We start from the raw sequence: 21,352 nt of genomic DNA, 5'->3' as shown, positions 1-21,352 counted from the left end.
GACTCTCACATGAAAGCTATAACCCAGCTACAACTTAACAATAGGGGGAAGTGGGAGGGGGGGTGGGTGGAGGGAGGGGGATCGGTGGGATCACACCTGTGGTGCATCTTACAGGGGTATTTGCGAAACTTGGTAAATGTAGAATGTAAATGTTTTGGCACAGTATCTGAGATAACGCCAGAAAGGCTATGTTAAGCACTGTGATAAAAATGTGTCAAATGGTTTATTAAGCGAGTGTATGATGCCCCATGATCATATCAATGTATACAGTTATGATTTAATAAAAAAAAAACAAAAAAGGATATAAGAGATTTAAATGAGACCCTAGAACAACTATGCTTGATAGACGCATATAGAACAATCCATCCCAAAGATAAAGAATATACATTCTTCTCATCACCCCATGGAACATTCTCCAAAATTGATCATATCCTGGGACACAAAACAAATATCAACAGAATCAAAAGAATTTAAATTTTACCTTGTATCTTCTCAGACCATAAGGCACTATAGGTGGAACTCAACTCTAACAAAAATGCTCGACCCCACCCAAAGGCATGGAAATTAAACAATCTTCTGTTGAATAACAGATGGGTGCAGGAAGAAATAAAACAGGAAATCATTAACTTCCTTGAGCATAACAACAATGAAGACACAAGTTACCAAAACCTGTGGGATAATGCAAAAGCAGTTTTGAGAGGAAAATTCATCGCTTTAGATGCCTACATTCGAAAAACAGAAAGAGAGCTCATCAACAATCTCAAAAGATATCTTATGGAATTGGAAAAAGAACAATCTAAGCCTAAACTCAGTAGAAGAAAAGAAATATCCAAAATCAAATCAGAGATCAATGAAATTGAAAACAAAGAATCATTTAGAAAATTAATGAAACAAGGAGTTCGTTTTTTGAAAAATGTAAATAAAATAGATAAACCATTGGCCAGACTAATGAGGAATAGAAAAGTAAAATCTCTAGTAACCTCAATCAGAAATGATAAATGAGAAATAACAACAGATCACACAGAGATACAAGAGATAATCTCTGAATACTACCAGAAACTCTATGCCCAGAAATTTGACAATGAGAGAAATGGATCAATATTTGGAAACACACCCTCTCCCTAGACTCAGCCAGGAAGAATAGAGCACCTGAACAGGCCAATTTCAAGCCCTGAGATCAAAGAAACAATAAAAAATCTTCCAACCAAAAATGCCCTGGTCCAGATGGCTTCACTCCAGAATTCTATCAAACCTTCAAGGAAGAGCTTATTCCTGTACTGCAGAAATTATTCCAAAAAATTGAGGAAGAAGGAATCTTCCCCACACATTCTATGAAGCAAACATCACCCTGATACCAAAACCAGGAAAAGACCCAAACAAAAAGGAGAATTTCAGATCAATCTCACTCATGAATATAGATGCAAAAATTCTCAACAAATTCCTAGCCAGTAGATTACAGCTTATCATCAAAAAAGTCATTGATCATGATCAAGTAGGCTTCATCCTAGGGATGCAAGGCTGTTTTAACATACGCAAGTCTATAAACGTTATCCACCATATTAACAGAGGCAAAAATAAAGATCACATGATCCTCTCAATAGATGCAGAAAAAGCATTTGATAAAATCCAGCATCCTTTTCTAATTAGAACACTGAAGAGTATAGGTGCCGGGAGCCAAAGCATCTCACAAGAATACCCCTTGTTATCTTGATTTTAGGAGCAAACTATTCTCAGGAATTCAACCGTAAACAGCAACGGTACTTTCCCCTTGCATATCTCCTCAAAAATTCACCCCCCGCCTTAGGGTCCTTGTCCTAGTAATTTTCCAGAAACTAGCCCCCTCCCCACCCCGTTAGGAATAGCCCTTAGTTACTTCCTCGTTTGTGTGCTTATAAGTCCAGCTGAAAAATAAACTCGACGGAGCTTGATCAGACTCTTGACTTGCTCTCATTCTTTCGTGTCTCTTGTCCCCTCATTCGACTGACCCCTTTGTTTCCCAGGTCCCTGTTGAATTCCCCGCGGGCCGGGGCAATTGGCGCCCGACGTGGGGCAAGGGTACGGGGGTGTCATCGAACGTTGCTGCCAGTAAGGGTACCCTTATCATTGGATTGCCGCAACACCAAGGTTGTGAGTGAAAATCCGCACTGTGATCGCCGCACCACAAGAAGGACGTGAGTGAAGATCCGCACTGAGATCGCCGCAGAATTGCCCACCTGCGAGTCTGATCCGTCAAGGTAAGAGAAAGCAACGAGTTTATGGGACAAACGTTAGGTAAACATGACTTGTTTATTCAGGGACTCAAGGAGTCCCTCAAGACACGAGGAATTCGGGTAAAGAAAAAAGATCTCTATAAATTTTTTGTTTTTATTGGTGATATCTGTCCTTGGTTCCCCCAGGAAGGCACTATTGATGTTCTGAGATGGACTAGAGTCGGTGATTGTCTAAAAGATTATTATAGAACATTTGGCCCCGAAAAAGTCCCTGTTCAGGCATTTTCCTACTGGAACTTGATCTATGATATTTTAAAAACTTACAACCAATGGCTTGATATCCAAGAAGTTGTTAAAGAAGGAGAAAAGGCGCTTAAAGAACACTCCAGACCACCCTCAGCCTGCCCTTCTGTTTCTGTTCCTATGCCTGAGTCTGACACTCCCCCCAATCCTGAACCTCTCAAACCTCCTATTAATTCCCTATTCCCCTCCCTTGAGGAGCCCCCTCCCAACTCCCTCTCGCCCGAAGAAACGACCACCTGGGAAGAGGAGGCCGCTAAGTATCACCATTCTGACTGGCCTCCCTTCCCTTCCATCCTAAATCATCCCCCTTCCTATGCTTCTGCCCCTCCATTTTGTGCTCCAATTCTAGGCGTAGATACGCCAATTGAAAATGTCAAACGCAAACTATGTCAAGAGGTCTCCTCCCTTAAGGACTTACTCCAAACAAAAAAGGAACATTTACAACTCATTCAAGAATTACGTGCTTTAGAATTGGAGCTAAAAATTCCCCCCCCACCCCAACGTTCCATAAACATAGCTCAAAAGAAAAACCTTTAAAGGTGCTGCACGCCTTTCCTGTAACTAAGATAAAAGGGAATCCCCCTTCCGAATCAGAACCAAAACCCCCCTCTGATGGGGATGAACACCCCTCGGCAGATGAAGCCTCAGATAATGACCACGAGGCCTCTGACTCAGATGCTGAAAAAGCTGAAACTGCCAATCAGCAGTATCGTCGCTTGAATTTCAAGCATGTTAAAGAATTAAAAACTGCTGTGTCCCTCTATGGCCCCACAGCCCCTTTCACTATATCTATAGTTGAATCTCTGAGCGAGCGGTGGCTCACCCCAAATGACTGGTTCTTTATAAACCGTGCCACCCTGCCTGGAGGTGATTACGTCCTCTGGAGAACCGAATATGCTGATAACTGCAAAGAAACAGCAGCCCGTAATCTTGAAAATAAGACCTCCAAGAAATGGACTAGGGATAAACTCATGGGACATAGTCCCTATGATAGTAACATCATACAAGCTAAATTTTCCCCCGGCCTCCTGGCCCAAATACAGAATGCTGCCCTTAAAGCATGGAGAAAGCTCCCTCCCAAGGGATCGGCAACTACCTCCTTGGCCAACATTCGACAGGGCCCTGACGAGCCTTATAGTAATTTCATCAGCCGCCTGACCGATGCGGCTGAGAGGCTCATCAGCCAACAAGAAAATGAAAGCGAGTTCATTAAACATCTCGCATTTGAAAATGCAAACCCTGCATGTCAAGCCGCCATACGGCCTCACCGCAGCGGCAAGACCATTTCTGATTATGTTAAACTTTGTGCAGGTATCGGCACCGCTCACTCCATGGGACTCGCTATTGGAGCCGCCCTTAAAGAATTCGCTCAGGGAAACAACCCAAAAACTTGTTTTAGTTGTAAACAACCAGGACACTTTTCTAGAGACTGCACGGCCCCTAAGGCCGAACGACCCATACCGCCCACTCTTTGTCCACGATGCAAGCGAGGCAAACACTGGGCGTCCGAATGCCATTCAAAAACAGACGCCCAAGGCAATCCCTTACCTCAGAAGCAGGGAAACTTCCTATGGGGCCAGCCCCTGGCCCCCAAACGGGCACAGACCCCTGGGGCTATCAGGTTTGTCCCCCAAAACCCGCCCCCTCAAGTCCAAGCCTCCTCTCCCTCTCCCGAGCAACAGCCGGCAGCGCAGGACTGGACCTCTGTTCCTCCGCCGGCGCAATACTAACACCTGAAATGGGCATCCAAATCCTCCCTACTGGGGTTTATGGTCCCTTGCCCCCCAACACTTTCGGACTTCTTCTTGGCCGTGCCAGTACCACCCTACAAGGCCTCACTATTCCCCCCGGCATCATTGATAACGATTACGCCGGAGAAATTAAAATACTTGCTTCCGCCTCCCTCGGCCCTATAACCATTCACCCAGGCCAAAGAATAGCTCAGCTAATATTACTTCCCCTCTTACCCTCCAACCATCCTTATTCTCTAAAAACCCAGGGTACTCATAACCTCGGTTCCTCTGATGCCTATTGGGTCAGACAAATCACAGAAGAAAAACCCCTCCTTAAGCTACAATTAAACGGCAAAACTTTTGAAGGGTTACTTGACACTGGGGCAGATGCCACAGTAATCGCCAGTAAATACTGGCCCCCTTCCTGGCCCCTCACTACTTCCCTAACCCATCTCCGGGGTATTGGCCAAACCTCCAACCCCCAACAGAGTGCTGAAATCCTCAAATGGACAGACGAGGAAGGCAACACTGGTACTGTCCAACCTTATGTTGTGCCTGGCCTCCCAGTCAATCTCTGGGGCAGAGACATCCTGGCCCAACTAAGACTAATTATGTGCAGTCCAAATATGAAAGAAAATGCAGCCAGATGGCTGCCTGAAAGATTAGTAAAACAAATTGATAGCAATTCTAAAATCCAGGGAGAAAAACCACCCTGAGATTATCTTTCTCCTTTCCCTTCCAGAACCACGGACTTCCATCCATGATGCTGCCTTATCTCCTGATTTTCTGCCTTCCGGCACTGGGCCAATGTGTTCCAGCAGTTACCAAGCCCTTCGCTTGGCGCTTTTATTTAACTGAAAACTCGACCGATGAAAACACAGATTGACAAACTTCATAAGCTTAGCTTAGATTTAAAAAAACAAAAATTTTCTTCTGAGGCAAACGAGTGATGGAAATCCTCCATGTACTCCTTACTCATGCCCCTTGCAGGTCCCCTTATTCTTGCTATTAATAATCACCCTTGGACCCATTATTCTTAACAAAATCGTGAATTTTATCAAATCACAGATTGACTCCCTGGCATCAAAACCCATTCAAGTCCATTATCATAGACTCGACATTGCAGACCGGGGCCTTGCCAACGAAGATATTCCTCCAGGAACCACGTAAGCACTCAGAGCTATGCACGTTGACTCACCATCATATATGAGTACAACCTGGGTACCTTTTTACGGGGTGCAATAAAGACACTGCAGAGGGAAGGCATAAACAGCCTCTCTGAGTCCCTTGGAAGCAAACCTGATTTGCATAGAGGTTAGCGTAAAAATTTCTCCTTTCCTCCCCAAAAGACGCTCAAACTTATCATGCGGTCATTATGCCCGCGGGAGGAATCAGGTCAATACTTCCCCCCAAAAGGTTAATGCCCTCTCTTCTAGGCCGACAACTGACAGACCCCAACAATTTAAAAAACTAAAAGGGAGGAGATGCCGGGAGCCAAAACATCTCACAAGAATACCCCTTGTTATCTTGATTTTAGGAGCAAACTATTCTCAGGAATTCAACCGTAAACAGCAACGGTACTTTCCCCTTGCATATCTCCTCAAAAATGCACCCCCCACCTTAGGGTCCTTCTCCTAGTAATTTTCCAGAAACTAGCCCCCTCCCCGCCCCGTTAGGAATAGCCCTTAGTTACTTCCTCGTTTGTGTGCTTATAAGTCCAGCTGAAAAATAAACTCGACGGAGCGTGATCAGACTTTTGACTTGCTCTCATTCTTTCGTGTCTCTTGTCCCCTTATTCGACTGACCCCTTTGTTTCCCAGGTCCCCGTTGAATTCCCCGCGGGCTGGGGCATATAGGCATAAGAGGCACATTTCTAAAACTGATTGAAGCTATCTATGACAAACCCACAGCCAATATTTTACTGAATGGAGTAAAACTGAAAGCTTTTCCTCCTAGAACTGGAACCAGACAAGGTTGTGCTCTGTCACCTTTACTATTCAACGTAGTGCTGGAAGTTCTAGCCAATACAATTAGGCAAGACAAGGAAATAAAGGGAATCCAAATGGGAGCAGAGGAGGTCAAACTCTCCCTCTTTGCTGACGACATGATCTTATACTTAGAGAACCCCAAAGACTCAACCACAAGACTCCTAGAAGTCATCAAAAAATACAGTAATGTTTCAGGATATAAAATCAATGTCCACAAGTCAGTAGCCTTTGTGTACACCAATAACAGTCAAGATGAGAAGCTAATTAAGGACACAACTCCCTTCACCATAGTTTCAAAGAAAATGAAATACCTAGGTGTATACCTAATGAAGGAGGTGAAGGACCTCTATAAAGAAAACTATGAAATCCTCAGAAAGGAAATAGCACAGGATATTAACAAATGGAAGAACATACCATGCTCATGGATGGGAAGAATCAACATTATTAAAATGTCTATACTTCCCAAAGCAATCTACATATTCAATGCCATTCCTATCAAAATACCAAGATCATCCTTTCAAGATTTGGAAAAAATGATTCTGCGTTTTGTATGGAACCAGAAAAAACCCCGTATAGCTAAGGCAGTTCTCTGTAACAAAAATAAAGCTGGGGGCATCAGCATACCAGATTTTACTCTGTACTAGAAAGCCATAGTGCTCAAGACAGCATGGTACTGGCACAAAAACAGAGACATAGACACTTGTAATCGAATTGAAAACCAAGAAATGAAACTAACATTTTACAACCACCTAATCTTTGATAAACCAAACAAGAACATACCTTGGGGGAAAGACTCCCTATTCAGTAAATGGTGTTGGGAGAACGGGATGTCTACATGTAAAAGACTGAAACTGGACCCACACCTTTCCCCACTCACAAAAATTGATTCAAGATGGATAAAGGACTTAAATTTTAGGCATGAAACAATAAAAATCCTCAAAGAAAGCATAGGAAAAACACGAGAAGATATTGGCCTGGGGAAAGACTTCATGAAGAAGACTGCCATGGCAATTGCAACAACAACAAAAATAAACAAATGGGACTTCATTAAACTGAAAAGCTTCTGTACAGCTAAGGAGACAATAACCAAAGCAAAGAGACAACCTACACAATGGGAAAGGATATTTGCATATTTTCAATCAGACAAAAGCTTGATAACGAGGATCTATAGAGAACTCAAATTAATCCACATGAAAAAAGCCAACAATCCCATATATCAATGGGCAAGAGTCATGAATAGAGCTTTCTCTAAAGACGACAGATGAATGGCTAACAAACACATGAAAAAGTGTTCATCATCTCTATATATTAGAGAAATGCAAATCAAAACAACCCTGAGATATCATCTAACCCCAGTGAGAATGGCCCACATCACAAAATCTCAAAACTGCAGATGCTGGCGTGGATGTGGAGAGAAGGGAACACTTTTACACTGCTGGTGGGACTGCAAACTAGTACAACCTTTCTGGAAGGAAGTATGGAGAAACCTCAAAGCACTCAAGCTAGACCTCCCATTCGATCCTGCAATCCCATTACTGGGCATCTACCCAGAAGGAAAGAAATCCTTTTATCATAAGGACACTTGTACTAGACTGTTTATTGCAGCTCAATTTACTATCGCCATAATGTGGAAACAGCCTAAATGCCCACCAACCCAGGAATGGATTAACAAGCTGTGGTATATGTATACCATAGAATACTATTCAGCCATTAAAAAAATGGAGACTTTACATCCTTCGTATTAACCTGGATGGACGTGGAAGACATTATTCTTAGTAAAGCATCACAAGAATGGAGAAGCATGAATCCTATGTACTCAATTTTGATATGAGGACAATGAATTACAATCATGGTTAAGGGGGGGAAACAGAAAGAGGGAAGGAGGCAGGTGGGTTGGGCCTTGGTGTATGTCACACTTTGTGGGGGCAAGACATGATTGCACGAGGGACTTTACCTAACAATTGCAATCAGTGTAACCTGGCTTATTGTACCCTCAATGAATCCCGAACAATAAAAAAAAAAATAAGAGAGAGAAAAAAAAAAGAAAGAAATTGAAAATTTTTGGAACAAAACGACAATGAAGACAAGAACTATCAGAACATCTGGGACACTGCAAAGGCAGTTCTAAGAGGGAAATTTATAGCACTGCAAGCTTTCCTCAAGAGAATGGAAAGAGAACAAGTTAACAACTTAATGGGACTTCTCTAGCAACTCGAAAAGGAAGAACATTCTAACCCCAAACCCAGTAGAAGAAAAGAAATAACCAAAATCAGAGCAGAATTAAATGAAATTGAAAACAAAAGAGTAATGCAACAGATCGATAAATCAAAAAGCTGTTTCTTTGAAAAGGTCAATAAAATAGATGAAACTTTGGCCAACCTAATCAGGGAAAAAAGGGTAAAATTTCTAATCTCATCAATCAGAAATGACAAAGATGAAATAATAACAGACTCCTCAGAAATCAAATAAATCCTTAATGAATATTACAAGAAACTTTATTCTCAGAAATATAAATATCTGAAAGAAATTGACTGATACTTGGAAGCACATCACCTTCCAAGACTTAGCCAGAATCAAGTGGAAATGTTGAACAGGCCCATATCAAATTCGGAAATAATATCAACCATACAAAACCTCCCTAAAAAGAAAAGCCCGGGAACAGATGGTTTCACATCAGAATTCTACCAAACCTTTAAAGAGGAATTAGTACCTATATTACTCAACCTGTTCCAAAAGGTAGAAAAAAAAGGAAGTCTACCCAACACGTTCTATGAAGAAAACATCACCCTGATCCCCAAACCAGGAAAAGACCCAACAAGAAAAGAAAATTATAGACCAATATCACTAATGAATATAGATGCAAAAATATTCAACAAGATTCTGACAAACAGAATCCAGCAAGACATCAAACAAATTATACATCATGATCAAGTCGGTTTTATCCCAGGGTCTCAAGTCTGGTTCAATATACGTAAATCTATAAATGTAATTCAGCACATAAACAAATTGAAAAATAAAGACCATATGATTCTCTCAATCGATGCTGAAAAAGCTTTTCATAATATCCAGCATCCGTTCATGATCAGAACACTTAAGAAAATTGGTATAGAAGAGACATTTTTCAAGCTATTAGAGGCCATCTGCAGCAAACCCACAGCCAACATCATATTGAATGAAGTTAAATTGGAATCATTTCCACTCAGATCAGGAACCAGACAAGGCTGCCCCTTGTCTCCATTGCTTTTTAACGTTGTAATGCAAGTTTTAGCCACCGCAATTAGGAAGAAATGCGATCAAGAGTATCCATATATTGTCAGAAGAGATCAAACTTTCGCTCTTCGCAGATGATATGATTGTATATCTGGAAAATACTAGAGATACTACTACAAAACTCTTAGAAGTGATCAAACAATACAGCAACATCTCAGGTTACAAAATCAACATTCATAAATCAGTAGCCTTTATATACACCAACAATAGTCAAGTCGAAAAAACAGTCAAGGATTGAGATTAAAGATGGCAGCTGAGTAACAGCTTTCCTGCAACTGGAACAGCAAGTCTGGGGAGACAAGACTCCAGACATCTCTGGCCGGTGGGATTTGCCTATAATCACCCCTTTGAGGATACAGGGAGCCAGCAAGGGACTTCTGGACCCCAAGAGAAGGACAAAAACAGTGGAAAACTGGCAAGTGGTTGCGTGTGTTTGATTGACCTAATCACGCTGGCGACCGTAAGTACGAGCAGCATTGAGACTGCAAACCGGAAAGGCCTTACCTGTGAACTGTTTCGGTGTTCTTGGACTTAGCACTCAGTTGAACTGCCTTGGGGAGAGCTTGAGCAGGAGTGTGTAGAATTTTGTGCATTGTCTGGGGCCCCAGACTGAGCCACTGAGCTGGGCGTAGGAAGCATTGTGAAAGAACTGCCCTGGCAAACTCCGCCCTCAGGGTCTCAGAGCAAGGATTGGGCGGGTCACAGTAATCTACTGACTGAGTAGCCTAAAGGCGGGGAGTGAGCTGCCTTACAGCCTTAATATTTAGGGGCAGAGTGAGATGTTTTTGGCACCCTGGAGCTTTGGGCTGTTTCCCTGAATAGAGTGCTGTGACATCACAGCTCATAGCAACCTCAAACTCCTGGGCTTGGCGCCAACCAGACCTCAATAAGAGCTGTGCAGCAACCCCTGACCAGTGACCTGCACCCACCGTGCCTCCACATTCCCTGACCAAGAACTGCGGGAGCCATGCAACCCTACGTCCTCCCTCCTGTGTCCTCCCAGCTTCCACCCTAACCCGTTCATCTGGACAGGGACTCTGGTAGCTGCGTGCCCTTTGGAGCCCTCCCTGCCTCTGCGCAGAGCTCTTCTCCTGGCCAGAAACAGCTGGAGCCTGGGATCTCTGTGCCAAAGTCAATGGGCGCCTGGCACTCCCAGAACCGTGCGCAACACCCCCAGCCCTGTTGCTGGATCCGGGTGTGTCACAAACCGGAGCTGCTTCCACAAACAGAACTACCTAGCTAGAGCAGCCCCAGAGCAACTATACAGGGTCACTCCCTACAAAGATCCAGCAACAATTGCGTGATCCCACTGGGGTCTAATCTTGGAGATACACCTCCCCAACTCTGAGGACAGCCAGAGGCAACAGTTAAAACAATCATGAGGTGAAATCAACAGAAAAACTCTGGTAATATGAATAATCAGAGTAGATCAACTCCCCCAAGTATCAGTGGGGCAGAAACAGCAGAAGACCCCAGGCACAAACAAATAGCTGAGATGTCACAAATTGAATTCAGGATCTGGATAGCAAATAAGATCGAATTAGAATTCCAAAAGTTATCTCAAGAATTCAACAGATTCAAAGACCAAATGACCAAAGATTTCAAAACATTGAGACAAGAAGTTGCATCCCTCAAAGACCTGAGAAACACAGTAGAATCCCTCAGTAACAGAATGGAGCAAGCAGAAGAAAGGATTTCCAACACTGAAGACAAAACTTTTGAACATTCCCAAACCCTCAAAGAAAAAGAGAAATGGAGAGCAAAAACAGACCACTCTCTCAGAGAGCTCTCAGATAATTTGAAGAAAACCAATATTCGTCTTATAGGGATCCCCAAAAGTGAGGAAGTGGCTTCACAAGGCACAGAGTCTCTTCACCATGAGATTATGAAGGAGAACTTTCCAGACATGCCAAGAGATTCCAAAATTCAGATAGTGGACAGTTTCAGAACACCAGCATGACTCAACCGAAATAAGACATCCCCCAGACACATCATAATCAATTTCACTAAAGTTAATATGAAGGAGAAAATTCTGAAAGCTACCAGATGAAAGAAAACCGTTACCTACAGGTGAAGCATATTAGCATAACTGCAGATCTTTCTGCTGAAACCTTTCAAGCTAGAGGAGGATGGTCATCAACTTTTAATTTCTTTTTTTTTTTTTTTTTATTTTATTTTTTTTATTTTTTTTTAAATATTTTTTTTTCTTTTTTTTTATTGTTGGGGATTCATTGAGGGTACAATAAGTCAGTTACACTGATTGCAATTGTTAGGTAAAGTCCCTCTTGCAATCATGTCTTGCCCCCATAAAGTGTGACACACACTAAGGCCCCACCCTCCTCCCTCCATCCCTCTTTCTGCTTCCCCCCCCATAAACTTAATTGTCATTAATTGTCCTCATATCAAGATTGAGTACATAGGATTCATGCTTCTCCATTCTTGTGATGCTTTACTAAGAATAATGTCTTCCACTTCCATCCAGGTTAATACGAAGGATGTAAAGTCTCCATTTTTTTTAATAGCTGAATAGTATTCCATGGTGTACATATACCACAGCTTGTTAATCCATTCCTGGGTTGGTGGGCATTTAGGCTGTTTCCACATTTTGGCAATGGTAAATTGAGCTGCCATAAACAGTCTAGTACAAGTGTCCTTATGATAAAAGGATTTTTTTCCTTCTGGGTAGATGCCCAGTAATGGGATTGCAGGATCGAATGGGAGGTCTAGCTTGAGTGCTTTGAGGTTTCTCCATACTTCCTTCCAGAAAGGTTGTACTAGTTTGCAGTCCCACCAGCAGTGTAAAAGTGTTCCCTTCTCTCCACATCCACGCCAGCATCTGCAGTTTTGAGATTTTGTGATGTGGGCCATTCTCACTGGGGTTAGATGATATCTCAGGGTTGTTTTGATTTGCATTTCTCTAATATATAGAGATGATGAACATTTTTTCATATGTTTGTTAGCCATTCGTCTGTCATCTTTAGAGAAAGTTCTATTCATGTCTCTTGCCCATTGATATAACGGATTGTTGGCTTTTTTCATGTGGATTAATTTGAGTTCTCTATAGATCCTGGTTATCAAGCTTTTGTCTGATTGAAAATATGCAAATATCCTTTCCCATTGTGTAGGTTGTCTCTTTGCTTTGGTTATTGTGTCCTTAGCTGTACAGAAGCTTTTCAGTTTAATGAAGTCCCATTTGTTTATTTTTGATGTTGTTGCAATTGCCATGGCAGTCTTCTTCATGAAGTCTTCCCCCAGGCCAATATCTTCCAGTGTTTTTCCTATGCTTTCTTGGAGGATTTTTATTGTTTCATGCCTTAAATTTAAGTCCTTTATCCATCTTGAATCAATTTTTGTGAGTGGGGAAAGGTGTGGGTCCAGTTTCAGTCTTTTACATGTAGACATCCAGTTCTCCCAACACCATTTATTGAATAGGGAGTCTTTCCCCCAAGGTAAGTTCTTGTTTGGTTTATCAAAGATTAGGTGGTTGTAAGATGTTAGTTTCATTTCTTGGTGTTCAATTCGATTCCAAGTGTCTATGTCTCTGTTTTTGTGCCAGTACCATGCTGTCTTGAGCACTATGGCTTTGTAGTACAGACTAAAATCTGGTATGCTGACGCCCCCAGCTTTATTTTTGTTACTAAGAACTGCCTTAGCTATACGGGGTTTTTTCCGGTTCCATACAAAACGCAGAAGCATTTTTTCCAAATCTTGAAAGTACGATGTAGGTACTTTGATAGGAATGGCATTGAATAGGTAGATTGCTTTGGGAAGTATAGACATTTTAACAATGTTGATTCTTCCCATCCATGAGCATGGTATGTTCTTCCATTTGTTAATATCCTCTGCTATTTCCTTTCTGAGGATTTCATAGTTTTCTTTATAGAGGTCCTTCACCTCCTTCGTTAGGTATATTCCTAGGTATTTCATTTTCTTTGAAACTATGGTGAAGGGAGTTGTGTCCTTAATTAGCTTCTCATCTTGACTGTTATTGGTGTATACAAAGGCTACTGACTTGTGGACATTGATTTTATATCCTGAAAGATTACTGTATCTTTTTGATGACATCTAGGAGTCTTGTGGTTGAGTCTTTGGGGTTCTCTAAGTATAAGATCATGTCGTCAGCAAAGAGGGAGAGTTTGACCTCCTCTGCTCCCATTTGGATTCCCTTTATTTCCTTGTCTTGCCTAATTGTATTGGCTAGAACTTCCAGCACTATGTTGAATAGTAAAGGTGACAGAGGACAACCTTGTCTGGTTCCAGTTCTAAGAGGAAAAGCTTTCAGTTTTACTCCATTCAGTAAAATATTGGCTGTGGGTTTGTCATAGATAGCTTCAATCAGTTTTAGAAATGTGCCACCTATGCCTATACTCTTCAGAGTTCTAATTAGAAAAGGATGCTGGATTTTATCAAATGCTTTTTCTGCATCTATTGAGAGGATCATGTGATCTTTATTTTTGCCTCTGTTAATATGGTGGATAACGTTTATAGACTTGCGTATGTTAAACCAGCCTTGCATCCCTGGGATGAAGCCTACTTGATCATGATGAATGACTTTTTTGATGATAAGTTGTAATCTATTGGCTAGGATTTTGTTGAGAATTTTTGCGTCTATGTTCATGAGTGAGATTGGTCTGAAATTCTCCTTTTTGTTTGGGTCTTTTCCTGGTTTTGGTATCAGGGTGATGTTTGCTTCATAGAATGTGTTGGGGAAGATTCCTTCTTCCTCAGTTTTTTGGAATAATTTCTGCAGTACAGGAATAAGCTCTTCCTTGAAGGTTTGATAGAATTCTGGAGTGAAGCCATCTGGACCAGGGCATTTTTTAGTTGGAAGCTTTTTTATTGTTTCTTTGATCTCAGTGCTTGAAATTGGTCTGTTCAGGAGGTCTATTTCTTCCTGGCTAAGTCTAGGGAGAGGGTGTGATTCCAAATATTGATCCATTTCCTTCACATTGTCAAATTTCTGGGCATAGAGTTTCTGGTAGTATTCAGAGATGATCTCTTGTATCTCTGTGGGATCAGTTGTTATTTCCCCTTTATTGTTTCTGATTGAGGTTATTAGAGATTTTACTTTTCTATTTCTAGTTAGTCTGGCTAATGGTTTATCTATTTTATTTATTTTTTCAAAAAACCAACTCCTTGTTTCATTAATTTTCTGAATGATTCTTTTGTTTTCAATTTCATTGATCTCTGATTTGATTTTGGATATTTCTTTTCTTCGACTGAGTTTAGGCTTAGATTGTTCTTCTTTTTCCAATTCCATAAGATCTCTTGTGAGATTGTTGATGTGCTCTCTGTCTGTTTTTCGAATGTAGGCATCTAAAGCGATGAATTTTCCTCTCAAAACTGCTTTTGCAGTATCCCACAGGTTTTGGTAGCTTGTGTCTTCATTGTTGTTATGCTCAAGGAAGTTAATGATTTCCTGTTTTATTTCTTCCTTCACCCATCTGTTATTCAACAGAAGATTGTTTAATTTCCATGCCTTTGGGTGGGCTTGAGCATTTTTGTTAGAGTTGAGTTCCACCTTAGTGCCTTATGGTCTGAAAAGATACAAGGTAAAATTTCAATTCTTCTGATTCTGTTGATATTTGTTTTGTGTCCCAGGATATGATCAATTTTGGAGAATGTTCCATGGGGTGATGAGAAGAATGTATATTCTTTATCTTTGGGGTGGAGTGTTCTATATGCATCTATCAAGCATAGTTGTTCTAGGGTCTCATTTAAATCTCTTACATCTTTGTTTAATTTCTGTTTAGAGGATCTGTCCAGCTCTGTAAGAGGTGTGTTAAAGTCCCCTGTTATGATGGTATTATCAGATATCATATTGCTCAGACTGAGTAAGGTCTGCTTCAGGAATCTGGCAGCATTTAAATTGGGTGCATAAATATTTAGAATTGAAATGTCTTCTTGTTGTAGTTTTCCCTTGACCAATATAAAGTGACCATCTTTGTCTTTTTTGACTTTAGTTGCTTTAAATCCACATGTATCTGAAAATAAGATTGCAACTCCTCTTTTCTTCTGAATTCCGTTTGCCTGAAAAATTGTCTTCCAACCCTTGACTCGGAGCTTTAATTTGTCTTTTGAGGCCAGGTGTGTTTCTTGCAGACAGCAAATGGATGGCTTGTGTTTTTTAATCCAGTCAGCCAATCTATGTCTCTTCAGTGGGGAATTCAAGCCATTAACATTTATTGAGATAATTGATAAGTGTGGTAGTATTCTATTTGTCTTATTTGGTGAGAGTCCATTGCTTAATTTTATCTTTTGCATCAGTGTGGAGGTTAGGTTTTGTCCTTTGATTTCTGAGTTCTTACTTTGCTGCTGATCCATTGTGGTGGTCAGTGTGCAGAACAGGTTGAAGTATTTCCTGTAGAGCTGGTCTTGTTGTGGCGAATTTCCTCAATGTTTGTATATCCGTAAATGATTTGATTTCTCCGTCAATTCTGAAGCTTAGCTTAGCAGGGTACAGAATTCTGGGCTGAAAATTGTTCTGTTTAAGTAGATTAAAGGTAGATGACCATTGTCTTCTTGCTTGGAAAGTTTCATTAGAGAAGTCTGCGGTCACTCTGATGGATTTGCCCCTGTAGGTCAACTGGCGCTTACTCCTGGCAGCTTGCAGAATCTTTTCTTTTGTCTTGACTTTGGACAGGTTCATCACAATGTGTCTTGGAGAAGCTCGGTTAGAGTTGAGGCGACCTGGGGTCCGATATCCCTCTGAAAGCAGTGTGTCAGACTCTTTGGTGATGTTTGGGAAATTTTCTTTTATAATATTCTCTAGTATGGCTTCCATTCCTCTGGGGCATTCTTCTTCCCCTTCTGGAATTCCTATAACTCGTATGTTGGAACGCTTCATAAAGTCCCATAATTCTGACAGTGAACGTTCTGCTTTCTCTCTCTTCTTTTCTGCCTCTTTTACTGTCTGAGTTATCTCAAGAACTTTGTCTTCTACCTCTGAAATTCTTTCTTCTGCATGGTCTAACCTGTTGCTGATACTTTCCATTGTATCTTTAAGTTCCCTAATTGACTGTTTCAGTTCCTTCAGGTCTGCTATATCCTTTTTATATTCTTCATATCGTTCATCTCTTATTTGATTCTGTTTTTGGATTTCCTTTTGTTTATTTTCCACTTTATTAGCAATTTCCTTCATTGTTTCCATCATTTCTTTCATTGTTTTCAACATGTGTATTCTAAATTCCCTTTCTGTCATTCCTAACATTTCTATACTGGTGGAATCATCTGCAGTAGCTACCTCATGGTCCCTTGGTGGGGTTGTTCTAGACTGGTTCTTCATGTTGCCTGGAGTTTTCTGCTGATTCTTCCTCATGAGTGATTTCTTTTATCTGTTTCCTTGCCCTAATTTTCCTTTCACTTCCTCTTGCTCTTTAAGTTCTTATTCCTGTGGACTAAGGGTTATAGGACCAGAAGGGCGAGAAGGTTGAAGAGCAAAAAAAGGGGATGAAAGAAAGGAGGACCGAGTGATAAGAAAAAAAGAAAGATAGAGAAAGGAGAGGGGGTGGGTATAAGGAATATTGACAAAAAGAAGAGAGGCACAGAAAGAGGGAGACAGGGCAATATAGGTGTACAGTAGGGTACTTTGACACAACCTTAAAAAACCCCACCTTCTGGGGGTGCCCAGTTGCGTGGTTCCCTTGAGGTCAGCAGCTCTTTGCTAACCTGATCAGACACAGTACCCCACCTCCACCAAGTAGAGAGGAAAGACAAAAATGCTATAAATCAAACCAAAAGAAGCAAACAGAAAACTTTACGGGGATAAAATTGGGTGAAAAACCAAATTATATCGGTAGAAACACTAGCAAAAATGAAGTTGAAGTTATTAAAAAAGGCAGCAATGGGAAATTATAATTAAACTAGTAAAGTTGAGAAAGAAAAAGGGATCTGTGTGGAAAAGATTGAAATTAAAAAAACAAAAGAACATCAGCAACGTCAAAATAAACAAACAAAAAAAACAACCAAACCAAAAAAAAAAAGAAGAAAAAAATACACAACCAAAAACAAAGCAGTTTGTATATGTTATTGAATATTGTCTGGGCAACACGTGGTCTTCTGGGGTATGAGATGTTAGTCACAGTTCTGATACGACTGGAGGCTGCTGATTTCTCAAACCCCAGCAGGTAGACACCCTAAATCTCTCTTCAGCCTACTTAAAAGGCACTTTGAACTTGTAAACTTGCTGAGCAGAAGCTTTCCCAGCTTTCTCGCCGGAATCGCTGCTGAAGTGGCTATGCACTTACTCAGTGTGCCAAAACCGATCTCACTCTGCCCCTGAGGGTTAGGGCTGCAAGGCGGCTCAGACCCCACCCTTAGGCTACTTGGTTGCTGGGTTACCAGCTCCCACCCGTTTCTAGCTCTGCGACCCTGAGGGCAGAGCTTGCCGGGGCAGATCACTGACAATGGATCCGTGTGACCCACCGCCAAACACTATCAGCTCCGTCTGGCTCAGTGGCTCAGACTGGGGCCCTAGACAACGGCCAAAGTTCTCCGCACTCCCGCTCAGGCCTTCCCCAAGGCAGTTCAACTCAGTGCCAAGTCCAAGGACATCAAAACAGTTCACAGGTAAGGCCTTTCTGGTTTGCAGTCTCGCTGCTCCTGAACTTACAGTTGTGGGCGGGTTTAGACGGATTGAACACACGCGACCACTTGCCGGCTTTCCACTGTTTTAGTCCTCCTCTTGGGGTCCAGAAGTCTCTCGCTGACTCCCTGTATTTTCATAGGAGTGATGATAGGCAGTTCCCACCAGCCAGAGATGCCTGGAGTCCTATCTCCCCAGACTCACGGTGCCCAGATGCAAGGAAGCTGTTACTCGGCTGCCATCTTGCTCCGCCTCCCAGTTAAAATATCAACTTTTAATTTCTTAAAACAAAATAACTTTCAACCCAGGATCCTGTACCCAGGTAAACTGAGCTTCATTTATGATGGAGAAATTAAATAGTTCAATGACATTCACAAGTTGAAGAAATTTACCACAACTAAACCAGCTCTCCAGGACATTATTAGACCTATCCTCCATAAAGACCAGCAGAATTCTCCACGAAAAAAGTAAATCCACCCAAAAAATTTTTGATCAAATTCCAACTTCCACAGTCACAAAAGGATTAAAAATGTCCACCGGTCTCTTGAAAGGCTTATCAATACTCTCAATAAATGTGAATGGTTTAAATTGACTTCTAAAGAGGCATAGGTTGGTGGACTGGATACAAAAACTCAAGCCAAATATCTGCTGCATTCAAGAATCACATCTTACATAAAAAGACAAATATAGACTCAAGGTGAAGGGATGGTCATCTACATTCCAGGCAAAATGAAAAGCAGGAAAAAACACGCATTGCAATCCTGTTCGCAGATGCAATAAGCTTTAAACCAAGAAAAATAATTAAAGATAAGGATGGACACTTCAAAAAATAAGAAAAGGATGAACACTTCATATTTGTTAAAGGTAATACTCAATATGATGACATTTCAATTATTCATATTTATGCACCCAACGACAACGCACCTCAATTTATAAGAGAAACTCTAACAGACATAAGCAACTCGATGTCCTCCACTTCCATAGTAGATGGAGATTTTAACATCCCTTTAGCAGTCCTGGATAGATCCTCCAAAAAGAAGCTAAGCAAAGAAATTTTAGATTTAAAAATCAACCATTCAACATCTGGACTTAACAGACATCTACAAAATAATTCATCCCCAAAAAACTGAATACACATTCTTCTCATAAGCCCACGGTACATACTCCAAAATTGACCACATCCTAGGCCACAAATCTAACCTCAGCAAATTTTAAAAAATAGAAATTATTCCTTGCAACTTCTCAGACCATCATGGAATAAAAGTTGAACTAAATGACAATAGAAACCTGCATACTCATACAAAAACATGGAAGCTAAACAACCTTATGCTGAAGGATACATGGGTTATAGACCAGATTAAGAAGGAAATCACCATATTTTTGGAACAAAACAACAATCAAGACACGAATTACCAGAACCTCTGGGATACTGCAAAGGCAGTCCTAATAGGGAAATTTATAGCACTGCAAGCCTTCCTCAAGAAAACGGAAAAAATTGAAGTCAGTAACTTAATGGAACATTTCAAGCAACAGGAGACAGAAGAACACTTCAACCCCAAACACAGCAGAAAAACAGAAATAACAAAAATCAGAGCAGAATTAAATGAAATTGAAAACAAAAGAAGTATACAACAGATAAATCCAAAAGCTGGTTTTTTGAAAAGATCAATAAAAAAGATAAACCTTTGGCCAACCTAACCAGGAAAAAGAGTAACATCTCTAATTTCATCAATCAGAAATGATAATGACGAAATAACAACACACCCCTCAGAAATTCAAAAAATCATAAACGAATACTACACGAAACTCTACTATCACAAATATAAAAATCTGAAAGAAATCGACCAATACCTGGAAGCACGCAACCTACCAAAACTCAGCCAGAACGAAGTGGAAATGTTGAACAGGCCTATATCAAGTTATGAAATAGCATCAACTATACAAAATCTCCCTAAAAAGAAAAGCCCAGGATCACATGGTTTTACGTCAGAATTCTACCAAACTTTTAAAGAAGAACTAGTACCCATACTACTATACCTCTTCCAAAATATAGAAAAAGAAGGACTATTACCCAGCACATTCTACAAAGCAAGCATCACCTTGATCCCCAAACCAGGAAAAGACACAACAAGAAAAGAAAATTATATACCAATATCACTAATGAATATAGATGCTAAAATACTCAATAAGATCCTAACAATCAGAATCCAACAACACATCAAAAAAATTATACACCATGACAAAGTGGGATTTATCCCAGGGTCTCAAAGCTGGTTCATTATACGTAAATCTATAAATGTAATTCAACACATAAACAAACTTAGAAATAAAGACCATATGATTCTTTCAGAAAAAGCTTTTGATAATATACAGCATCCCTTCATTATCAGAGCACTTAAGAAAATTGGTATAGAAGGGACATTTAAACTGATAAACTCTATCTTAAATTGATAGAGGCCATCTAAAGCAAACCCATAGCCAATATTGTATTGAATGGAGTTAAATTGAAATCATATCCACTTAGATCAGGAACCAGGCAAGGTTGCCCATTGTCTCCATTGCTCTTTAACATTGTAATGGAAGTTTTAGCCATTGCAATTAGGGAAGAAAAGGCGATCAAGGATATCCACATAGGGTCAGAAGAGATCAAACTTTCACTATTTGCAGATGATATGATCGTATACCGGGAAAACACTAGGGATTCTACTACAAAACACTTAGAAGTGATCAAGGAATATAGCAATACCTCAGGCTACAAAATCAACACCCATAAATCTGTAGCCTTTATATATACCAAGAATAACCAAGCCAAACAAACAGTCAAGGACTCTATTCCTTTCACAGTAGTGCCAAAGAAGATGAAATATTTGGGAGTATACCTAACAAAGGACGTGAAAGATCTCTACAAAGAGAACTATGAAACTCTAAGAAAAGAAATAGCCGAAGATGGTAACAGATGGAAAAATACACCATGCTCATGGCTGGGAAGAATCAACACTGTCAAAATGTCCACAGTGCCCAAAGCAATATATAACTTTAATGCAATTCTTATTAAAGCTCCATTGTCATACTTTAAGGATCTTGAAAAAATAATACTTCGTTTTATATGGAATCAGAAAAAACCTCGAATAGCCAAAACATTACTGACCAATAAAAACAAAGCAGGAGGAATCACCCTACAAGACCTGAGACTGTACTATAAATCCATAGTGATCAAAACAGCATGGTACTGGCAAAAAAGCAGAGAAGTAGATGTCTGGAACA

At 40.7% G+C, this 21,352-nt stretch overlaps 1 pseudogene; it reads left to right on the top strand.

Moving 5' to 3' along the window:
• The window catches only part of LOC128572481 (zinc finger protein 724-like), a 102,464-nt pseudogene that overhangs the window by 54,772 nt on the left and 26,340 nt on the right, over nucleotides 1-21,352 (top strand).

The sequence above is a fragment of the Nycticebus coucang genome, chromosome 20 (assembly GCF_027406575.1).
Source record: "Nycticebus coucang isolate mNycCou1 chromosome 20, mNycCou1.pri, whole genome shotgun sequence".
In the NCBI taxonomy this organism is placed as follows: Eukaryota; Metazoa; Chordata; class Mammalia; order Primates; family Lorisidae; genus Nycticebus; species Nycticebus coucang.
The sequence above is the reverse complement of the archived record's forward strand: the minus strand, read 5'-3'. Positions and strand labels throughout refer to the sequence as shown.